Here is an 11,286-nt window from a genome sequence, read left to right as displayed (position 1 = left end):
AAGGGGAGAGAGAGAAACATCAGTGTGAGAGAGAGACAGTGATTAGTTGCCTCCTGCACGCCCCGACGGGCTGGGGAATCCAACCTGCACCCCAGGTGCGTGCCCTTGACTGGCAGTCAAACCTGTGACCCTTCTGTGCTCGGGCTGATGCTCCATCCCCTGAGCCGCAGCAGCCAGGGCCGGGCTGGTTTCTTCTTGCTCATCCCCAGGCCTGTCCCTGCTTCTGGCCTCCCATGCCTGTCTCCCTGGACCCCGGGCTGGGGGAGGAGGAGCCCTTTGAAGTTTGGTGCAGGTGCTGCTTTAACGTGGGACCCAGGCTCACAGGGAGGTGTCCTCTTCTGAAACAACCAGACTCCCTGGAGCCACTGCCAGGCAGGGGTGGGGGTGGGCAGCTCTTCTGCATTCCTTTGTCAGGCCCCACTTTCTGGGAAAGGGGGCAAGGGAAGAGACATGCCTTTTGGGGGCTGGCAGGAAGTGAGACTGAGCCCCCTGGGACTTGAAGCGTGTCCCCAGTGCCTATTGGTCAAGGTTTCTCTGGCTGCCCACCCCTCATCTTCAGAGCCAGCTGGGGTGATGGCATTTCTTGTGTGCCAGGCTCTGTGTGAAGCCCTGAGCACTAGGTAGCATTACCAGTCTATTCTGTGAGTGAAGAAACTGAGGCCCAGAGAGGTTAATGAACCTGCCCCAGGTCACACAGTTCCTCTGATCAACTGGGGTCCATACCTCTTTGAACTTGGAGCCTATGCTCTTAACCAATAGGCTTTCCTGCCTGCTCTCCTGCCCTGTCTGAGGCTGCACTGTTGCCAGCCTGGCATTTTTTCCTCACATGGCTCATTTATTATTCATGTCTTCACTCCACCCAACATGAGCTCTGCAAGGGACTCCGCATGTGTCTTGGTTGTCCTGGCATCAGCACCGCCCTGGGTACCTGGCATGGGCATGTGCCCAGTGAGCACCTGTTGGCCGTTTCCCTGTGGCAGAAACAGCACAGCAAGGTCAAGGTCGGGCCCCCACGGTGGGCAGTTTCCTGATTTATGAGGAGTTTTTATAGCCCTGAGGTCATTTTACTGCCAGAACAGGCTGAGGAGCGGGGTGTGTTTTCATCTCCATCGTTCAGGTGAGAAACAGTGCTGAGAGGCAAGTGACCTGCCAAAGCTCATGCAGACAGGACTGGGGACGCCAGGGTTGGGGCCCAGACGCTGACTGTCATAGCTGGGGGCTGTATTTGACCTGGTCTGTTGAGTTTGGGATATGAGTGTCCCCTGTGGGCCAGGTGGTGTTGGATCCTGGAAGCAGGACAGTGCATGGCCAGACCTCAGCCTTGGGGGTGGTGCCACCTCGCCAGGCAGTGGCAGGCCAGGTCCCCTGTGCTGCGGTGGGAGGGGCAGGCTCTGCGCATCCAAATTAGGTGGGTATCCTGTGGCCTTCCCGGAGGAGGTGGCAGCTGAGCTTGGCTCCAAAGCGGGGGGCAGGAGTCTGCCAGGCAGAGAGAGTTTGGGGGTGGGGAGGTAGGCAGTGCTTTCAGGCTGTTGGAGCCTGGAGGTTGAAGGGTGGGGCTTGTTTGGGGAACCGAAATAAGTTGAATCATACAGCCCCAAAGAAGGCCTTGGGGAGCCCTGGAGGAGTTTTTTGGCCAGGGGGTAAGCAGGACTGGGCTGGGTGTTCTTGGGGTCCTGGGCAGGTGTGGGGAGCCCTGGTAGACTATCCCAGGGGGCGGGGCTTGGGCTTGGGGGACATGAGGATGCTGTGGACTGAGACTCCATCACGGCACTTTGCGTGCCCAGCACAACCCTGGCTCCAGAAAGCCGAGGTTTGTGGAAGGAGGGAGTGAATGACCCGAGATGGGGTCCTTGGTTCCAGGGCTAGCTGTGGGGGGGCCTCTCAAGCCCCTTTGTGGGTGCCGCTCTGGAAGCCGGGCTGTGGTTTTGGGGGGGGGGGGTCGGCTGAGGCTGCTTCCCTGCAGAAGGGTTCTTCCAGGCTCTAGGCTGGGATCCACCAGGCAGCACCCCCTGTCCCTCACATGCCCCTTTGTCTCACTCAGGTGCTCAGGAAGCTGTGGGGAAGTTGGGTCTCAGCCCCTTGGATTAGGCCTGGGGACTGGTGGCTGGCTCCGCAGGAGCCAAACTGGAACCTCTGGGCTAAGCAGTGGCCACAGGCATAGTGATGCCTCGCTGGGCTCCGGGAATGGCCAGGGGAAGCCAAGGACCCCAGCATGGCCTGCAGAGTCCTGGGTGGGGGCGCCTTGCCCACTGACCTCCCAGTGGTCAGCTTCTCTGCTAACCTGAATGGGAAGGGCCCTCATAGACGCTGGAAGAATCAGGCCCGTGGGGGTGGTGTGAGGTGCAGAGCTGAGGCTGTCCCCTCACAGCACGGGGGCTCTGGCCCCTGCACTGCTTTGCCCATGGCAGGTGGGGAGATCGAGGCAGGGGGGCCACCTCCCTGCATTGCATGGGAGAGGCAGGAAGTGGGACAGGAGGCTCTTTTCCTGGTCAGTATTTAGAGCTCTTTCCTGATTGCTCTTCTCCAGGGCAGATTGCCACCCGAACTGACAACTACCCGAGGGCAGGGGCTGTCTCCCCAGGCGTCCCCTCACCCCTACCCTGGAGGCCAAGCTCAGGGCTGGTCCCCACCCCTGTGTATCCATCCAGCCCAACCCAGGGTCAGGTGGATAGGGAGGAGTGGGGGCCTCAGACTGAGGGAGCTCCCAGGCTGTCAGAGAGGGGGAGGGTAGTAGCCTCTCTGAGCCACAGTTGCCCAGGAAGTCAAAGTCAGCAATTTCCAAAGAGGGTTCATTGGGGACTTAATGCAAAAAGATTCCCTTGAACCCAAAGGACTGGGAAATGTTTAGCTGTGTTTAATTCAAGAAGTCCCTTTCTTGCAGGACTTGTCAGAGCCTTTGATTTGCTAATATGCTCAGGGATTCTTTAAAGGAAGAGAACCCTAACTTGCACTGCCTGTGACAGAAACTGGTGTGGGCGTGTGGCCACGTGTGTATAGCTTTTCAGGGCCCAGCCCCTGGGCAGAGCATATCTCAGGAAAGCAGAGGCAGAGTTAAGAGCGAGCCTGGGCCTTGGAGTGGAGCAGGTCTAGATTTGAATCTCAGCTCTACTGCTTCCCAGCAAGGGGACTTTGGACAAGTAGGTTAATTGTTCCCCTGGCTGGAAATAGAGTGAGAGCAGCCCCCTCCCTGCCCTGGGGTTCAGGATGGAAGAACCTTGCCCCAGGCCCTTCCCAGCTCTGCTCACTTCCCAGAGCTTCTCAGAGGCTGACAGTCCCACTTCGTGGAGGATCCAGGCGCCAGCCTGGATGCTTTTCTGCCCTCTTTGTCCCTTCAGTTGGGTGTTAATGCTTTCAACATAACAGAGCTGGAGGGCTTGGGGTGGGGACCGCATGCCACCAGGAGTTCTCTCTGGCTCAGATCAACATTCCTACCAACCCCTGACCCCAGTTCCCTTGAGGCCTAACCGGGCACTTAATGGGGGTGTCAGCCTGTGTTGCTGCTCATGGCCCCAGAAAGCAGTCCCGAGGTGCTGACCATTGCTCTTGCCACCCCCAGAGGCCAGGCCACTCTCAGGGTAGAGTGGGGGCCAGGGCTGCTTGACCCTCCAGCGCTGAGGCTCAGGGCAGGGTTGGGTGGAGCAGAAGGGGCATGTTCCGGGCACACTGCCAGCCTGATAATTCTTGTCCTCTTGACTTGAGTCCTTTGCGCCAGGGGCCACCTCAGTGCTCTGCCCGCACCACGTCATTGAATCCTCACACAGCCCTGTGTGGTCAGAATGTCATTCTTCGTTTTTTTCAATTGGGAAACTGAGGCACAGAGAGGGCAAATGACTTCCTCAAGGTCATGCAGCTTCGACATCACCTAGATTTGTTTTCTTTTTAAAAAAACTTTCATGTATTTTTATGTATACCCACATATGTGTATATGCCAACACACATGCTAGGAACACATCTTTCCATGTTAACATATTACACTGTCACTTTAATCATCAATTGCCTTATATTGTCCTGTGAGTTTTTCTACTAGTGTCTTTATTTTTTACTTTATTTTAAAAACCACTTTATTGAGGTATGGTTGACATATCAAAAGCTGTACATGTTCAATTTAATGTAGACAATTTCCTAAGTTTGGAGATGAGTGCACACGGTGAAACCATCACTGCCGTCTATGCCATAAACCTTTCATCACCTACAAAAGTTTTCTTTCACTCTGTTGTTGTTTTTGTGATAACATAAAATCTGCCCTCTTAGAAAAAATTTTAAAGTATATAATACAGTATTAACTATAGACACTATGTATACAGTAGATCTTGTTTTTTCTATTAAAAAATCTTTTTAAAAAATTACACAAGCTCCATTATGACAACAGAAACAGAAACTGAAGATGAAGAGAAGGAAGATTTGTTCACTCTACCAAAGCAGCAGTTTTGTTTTTGCGGTGTCCTGGTTCCATCCCTCTCCCAGGCACTCCTGTTGCCATGTGGGCTTTTTAGGGGTTCCCTGAGACAGGGTGGTTCTAGCTGCTGCGCCCTTTCTGACAGCTGCGCAGTAGTTCATTGTAGGGATGTATCCTGATTTATTTCACCGGCTTCTGACTGATAGACACGTTGTTTTCTGTCTTTTGCTATTACAAATAATGATGCAGTGAATAATTTCACACTCACAAATGTATGTAGGATAAATCCCTTGAAGTAGACTTGCTGGCCAAAGGTCTGTGTGTACGTTTGCGGCTTGGTAGATATGACTTAATTGCCTTTCGCAGGGGTGGCGCTGGATCACATTCCCGTCGGGGTGAATGAGGTGCCTGTCGCTGCCCAGCCTGGCCAACACGGACAGATCCATGAAACGCTTTGATCTTTGCCAGTCGGATATGTAAAAGTGGCTTTCCGTGGTGGTTTTAATTTGCCTTTTTCTTATTTTGGGCGTGTGTGGGCTCAGCTTCTTTCCAGATGTTTAAGAGCCATTTGTATTGCCTTTCTGTGAATTTTCCGTTCATACCCTTCTCCCGTTTTTCTGTTGGGTTATTGGCCTTTTTCTTTTTGACTTTTTTTGTAGGAGCTCTTTAGATACGAAGGAGATTAACTCCTCGTGATAAGAGTTTCAAATGCTTTCCAAATCTCTCATCTTTTGGTTTTGCTTTTGAAGTTTTTCCTATGTAGAAAACTTTTAAAAACGTAATTGTATTTATCAGCCTTTCCATTCACGACAGCATTACGTGAGGATTCCTCTGTGGTTTCTGCGCTCTGGCAGCCACCAGGTGAGAGTGGTGAGTCCTGCTCCTCTGTCTCCTTGGCCACAGGCCCCTGGCGTGGCACCTCCTGCTGACGGACGTCCTTCTTGCCCCAGCTCAGCGGCGCCTCTGGTCGCGTCTGTCCGCGGGCTTGTGAAATGCGCCTCTCCTCCCAGCCCTCGCCTTGCCGTCAGGGTGGGCTGTGGGGAGCCCGCTGTCCTGTCGCCCTGGGACTAGCATCGTGTGAGGTTCCCGAGAGCCAGCTAGGCTGCCCCGTTGTTCTTTTCCTTCTCAAGGGGAAAGAGATCAGAAATACGTTGGACATGGGCATGAGAGGGTTTCCATCCTAAAAGGGGAGCCCGGTGAGGGCATTGCTTAGAGGAACGAATCACTGACGGTGAAATTTCAGGCAGGAGTGGGGGGGATACTGCTGTTTTTTCCAATAGGGGTGCCTGGTTGATTGGTCAGTCAGTGAGCAAGCATCGTTGCCTGAACACCCACTGTGGGCAGAGCCTTGCGGACACCTGGGGGGAGTGGGCACTGAGGCGCTGCCTTCTGGAAGCTTGTGCCTGGAGCACCTGCCTCTTGGCACCTCACCTGGGGCCTGGCACACAGAAGGTTCTAGTGCGTATCTGTTGAATGAATGCGTGTTTCTCTCTCAAGGTAAATGAATGGATGAATTCATCCCAGGCAGTCACTTAACTGTTATTAGAATTGGCACAGGAGATGGCAAACCGGATTTGTTATCCCTGGTAGCTGGTGCCTTGGGGATGGGGGGCAGTGGGGTATTTGCAGTTTAAAGAGGACACACCAACTAGGGCAATGCTTAATCTGGAGAAGTGAAAGCGACGATTTCAGGTACCAAGAATTACCCCCTACTGTCCCCTCCCCCCCGAAATAGCCCTTGGGCAGGTGGCATCCTCCAGGCTGTCTCTTCCTGAGTCCTTTAAATCTTTAGTCTTCTCCATGCAGCCCATGACTGGGCCTCAGAGGTCTGACATAACCACACTTATGCAAGAGGGGAAACAGGCCCAGATCAGGTGCGGGACCTGCCCAGGGTCATGGAGCAGGTTGGTGGTGGAGCTGAACTGAAACGCAGGCCTCTGGACTCTAAGACTGGTCGGCAGCCTGTGGTCCCTGTGTCTGGGGTTGTCAGCCTGGGAATTTGAGGGGAGCAGAGAGGGAGAGTGGGGCTGCTCATGTCACTGGAGGACTTCAGCTTTTACCCCTGCCTGCTGGCTTTGCAGACTGTCACCGGGAGGTAGGGAGATGAAGTGGCAGGTTCTTGGGGACCAGCTCCCTTCGTGCCTCTGCCCCATGGTTGGGCCTCCTGAGCTCTGGCAACTGAGCCTTCTTTCTGCGCTCATTTTCTGTTTTGTCCTGCAAACTTGACCTGTCAGCCATTGTGACTTACACCTCGCTCTACCCCAACTTGGGTGTCAGCACCCCAGTTTACTGATGAGGAAAGTGAGGCCCAGAGTGTGGGCAGGGCTTCCATGCCAGTAAGGCTGGCATCCCTTGGCCCCACAGGGTTCCCCTTTGTGCCAGGCCTGAGCTGGGCAGAGCAGCCCCCGGTCTTCACAGAGCTCCAGGTCTGCTGAGGGAGATGCCTGGACTTGGGACTCCCTCGGCAAAGGAAAAACCCACCTGTGACCCAGCCCGTGAGCGAGCGCTGGGCAGCCAAGGGAACTGAGCCCCTCTCCTCTCCCCGGGCCTGCCTGCCCGCACTTCCTCTTTCTGAGGCCACCAGGCCCCAGGCCTGTGCAGCTCGGGGCCTCCTGCGTGGGGCCGGAGGAAGCCAGGCTGGGGTTCCTGCCAGCGCTGCCTGGGTGAGGAAGTGGGTTCCCGTGTCTGAAAGTTGGGGGTGGGCTAGAAGTCCCCAGGCGGTGCGGTAGGGCTGGTGGCTGCTGGGTCAGCCAGCTCCGCAGGGGAATGGTTTCCTGAGCTTCCCCAAAGGCCCAGTCCTGTAGTCATAATTGAGATCTAGGCCTCTGACTTCCAGCAGCTCTTCTGGCTGAAGAACCTGGGACCCCGCTAGTCAGCATCTGGCAAGGAGAGCACAGACCATCCTGCCTGGTTTGTAGGGAAGGAAGAAGATGATGTGTGGCATAGCTTGGAGGGCTTCCTGGAAAAACAGGCCCTTCTAGATGTGCTGGCTGAGAGAAGGCTACCTGACCTTGCCCCGGGTTTTGATAGGGAAGGGCAGGAAGGGGTTGACATTTGAGATGTTTTGGGCTCTGTGGATGTCAGCACTGTGAGGGTGATGGGCAGGATGAGAGGTGGACCCTGGTGGCCTGTGTTCAAATCCCAGCTAGTAAGCTGTATGACCTTGGAAATGACTGTACCTCTCTGTTACCTCAGTTTCCACATCCATGCAATAGGAGCGGTAGCCCTACTCACCTACAGTGCAGGTGGGTGGATTTAGAGCCCACAGCGCCTGGCACACAGTGAGCGCTCAGTGGGTTTTGTGTATGGCGTCCTGCACCCCTCTCTCAGGCCCTGGGGAGCTCAGCCCAGCAGGATGGCTTGGGGGAGGAGGTTAATACTCCTGGTATCCATTTCTGTCTAAGGGTGCCCCTGAGTGCCCTAATTCCTCCCTGGGAGGAGTCTCTGGAGACCACTAGAGAGGATGCATGGAACCCTGCCCCCAGCCTTCTGCAGGCCTGGGCCTCCTGCAGCCTGGCTGGGCCTGGGCCCCAGAGTCTGGGACACAGTGACAGGTATGAGTATGAGGGGTTCCCCTTCCTGGCTCAGCTCCTTCCAGAGGCAATCTTAGGACTGGCGGCATCTGCAGGGGCCCACTCTCACCTCTGACCTAAGCAGGACCCTTCCCCCCTGACTCTGGACCCATCAAGGGGCCAATGGGGGCTTCCTGGGTATAGTAAACTGGGGTGGGGAGCCCGACAAAGACTTTGGGACTCTTGCTTGCAAGTGATGGAAACTCAAACTGGCTTCAGCTGCCAGTGGCATTGCTTGTCCCATGCGATTCAGATATTTGGAAGTTGCTTGGGCTTCAGGCAGAGCTAGATCCAGGGTCTCGGGTGTTTTCAGGCCTCTCACCGGCTCCCCATGTTGGCTTCATTCTCAGCTGGGCTGTCTCATCAGGTGGCTGCCTGAAGCTCCAGGCCAGTAGCAGGGAGAGTGCCTGTTTTCCACGGGTCAGCAAAAGTCCCAAAGGATTCTTGCTGAGATGACTTTGGTCACATGTCCTTCCTAAACCCAGTCACTGGGGCTTGGGAGAGACTCTGCCGATGAGCCAGACCGGGGTCTGTGGCCCCTGAACCAGGAGACTGAGAGTGGGGGAGAGGACACAGTGCCTAGCAGACCCTTTCCCCCTGGACCCGGAGGGTGCGCCTTCTCTACATAATAGGGCTGCTCCCTCTTCCCCCCGATTTATTGTGAGGCTTGGATGACAGTGAGGGACCCTGGGACTGCAGTCCCTCTGGGCAAAGGTGTCTGGAGTTCAGCCAGGAGGAGCAGAGTGAGGGTGAGGGAGGGACAGGAGGCAGGGCTTGGCTTGACCTAAGGTAGGACTGACGGCAGGAGTGCTCAGTGTGGGGAGGACGGCCTGGAGAGATGATGAGCTCCCTGCCACTGAGGTGTGCAAGCCGAGGCTGCAGGGTTATTTGGCGGAGAAATGGCAGAGGAGCTCCTTCACCCAGGGCCTCAGGGGGCCCTCCCAGCTGCCAGCTGAGTCAGTGCCCGGCAGAACTAGCGACTGGACAGAGGGGCCTTGAGACCTTGCCTAGCGGAGGGGGCCTCTGGATCTTGTTTTGGGGGTGGCTCCTAGGGAGAAACTGGCCTGTGGATGTCTGATGGTGGGGTTTACTGGCCATCTCTCCAGGAGTGATAAATGCAGGCTTTCTTCCCAGCCCTGCCTGGCCCTGCCCTGCTCAGGAGCTGGATAAGGTCCCTGGATGGGCCTAAGGGCCTGTGCCCAGTACTGGCATTTCCACCTCCTGTCCTTCCTGCTGTTGCCTGGGAAGTGGCCTAATTAGATCCCTGAGAGGAGGGTTTACAGGCCTGGGTTCCCACGGACCCTTGTAACTGGTTCCTCCCTCTGCGTGCCTGGCTCAGCGGGGTCTGTGCGCCTGGAAGGGCAGGTTGGCGGCGGGGGTGGGCCTGTGTGTGTCTGTGTCTGCGTGTGTGGTATTTGTGTATGTGTGTGTTTCTGTGTGTCTGTTTCTGTCTGTGTGCATGTTTGTGTGTATGTGTGTGTTTCTATGTGTATCTGTATGTTTGTGTTTCTCTGTGCATGTGTGTGTGTCTCTGTGTCTGTGTCTCTCGGTGTATACCTGTGTCTATGTGTATATGTCTGTGTATCTGTGTATGTGTGTCTGTGTCCATTTATGTGTGTGTCTGTGTGTGTGTGCATGCATGTCTGTGTGAGTCTGTGTGACGTGTGTGTGTGTGTGTGTGTGTGGCTGTGTCTGTGTTGGTGTGTGTGTGTCTGTGTCCATTTATGTGTGTGTCTGTGTGTGTGTGCATGCATGTCTGTGTGAGTCTGTGTGGTGTGTGTGTGTGTGTGTGTGGCTGTGTCTGTGTGTGTGTGTGTGTGTGTGTGTGTCTGTGGTTTTGCCTGGGGGATGGAGCAGCCATGGGAGTTGCCGTTTCTCAGTGTTTGGGGTTTCTCAACCTGGCAGCCCTGATGCACCGGCTTTGGCACCAAGCCCAAGGGACAGGCAGTGTTGTGTATTCTTGTAGCAGCAGTTCAATCCCGGGAGCTGCTGCTGCTGGAGGGAGCTCAGCGGGGAAGCCTCTCAGTTCAGCAAGACAGCCAGGCTGGGCCGGGCTGAGGATCACTGGTTTGGGAGCTGGCAGACCTGGGGTTAAATCCCAGCCTTGCTGCTAACCTGTGCCAGCTGTGTGATCTTAGACAAGCCGCTCTGCCTCTCTGGACTCAGACATATCCGTAAAGTGGCTGGAACGCCTTGGCCTTAACAGGCTATGAAGGTGGCAGTGGGTATGGTATGACAGTGTTGCTGCTGTTATGATTGCAAACAGATGTTTTAGGGGTGCCCTGGATTGGGGGCTTCTCAGGACAGGGGCCTTATCCTGTTTTTCAAACTCTATGGCACAGGCTGGCATTTATGGTTAGTACTGAAAAATACCTCTGGTAAGTTTAGACTTAGAGACTATAAACCAGTGGACTGGACCAGTCAGATTTTTAAAATTAGCTGCCCACATTTACAAATTGGAATTTCATGTAGAAATAGATCTGTAACTTGTCTGTGCACTCTGGGCACTTTGGCAGCCGGGGCCCAACCTCCACAGGGTTGCCCAGGTTAAACGGTGCCAAGGCTTGTAGACACCTGCCTGGCCAGGAGGGAGCCAGGCCCTGGGAAGACAGCCCCCCTCCACCCCTAAGTATGTGGTTTTGCATTTTGCTCCTGAGTTTGTGGGGACGTTGGGAGCTGGACCCAGCCCAGGGCTGTTCCCTTGACCCAGGCTCCTGCTGGGAATATGGCAGCTGCCCCCAGGCCTCACTCTCTGTCTTGGCGACTGCCTAGTATTAGGTAACTTTCTGTCTTTGGGAACTGGTAGCCCCAGGCAGAGGGAGCCCACCTGGCACACAGGCAGCACAGTGGGCCTGGTGTGTCATGCGCATGATTAAGAAGCCTTTTTGGAATAAGTGAATGAGCAAATGAACGAATGGTGTCAGGGAAATGGGGCCATCTGGGTTGAGCATCGCCAGTCTGGGGTCTGCTCCCAACTTTGTCACAAAGGGTCCACTGTGTTCCCTCTCTGAGGCTCAGGCTCCTTTTCAGTGAGGTGGGGCTTGCGAGCTTCTTACATTCTTGTCAGTGGGCCCTTTTTAGAGAACATGGTCTTACGTGGAAACTTAACATGCATGCAGGGGGGATCCTGCGGCATGGGGGTCTGAGACACAAGGCTCGCTAAATAGTGTGGTCTTCACATAAGGACCACTGACAGCGTGCAGGCACACTCCATGGACACGCTTGCCTGGCTTCCAACAGAGGTGGCTTCTGTGGCTGCTGCTGGGACAGTTAGATAGCCACTTGCAAAAAGGAAATGAGCTTGATCCCTGCCTCACA

The sequence above is a fragment of the Miniopterus schreibersii genome (assembly GCF_964146895.1).
Source record: "Miniopterus schreibersii genome assembly, chromosome: 18".
NCBI lineage: Eukaryota > Metazoa > Chordata > Mammalia > Chiroptera > Miniopteridae > Miniopterus > Miniopterus schreibersii.
The sequence above is the reverse complement of the archived record's forward strand: the minus strand, read 5'-3'. Positions refer to the sequence as shown.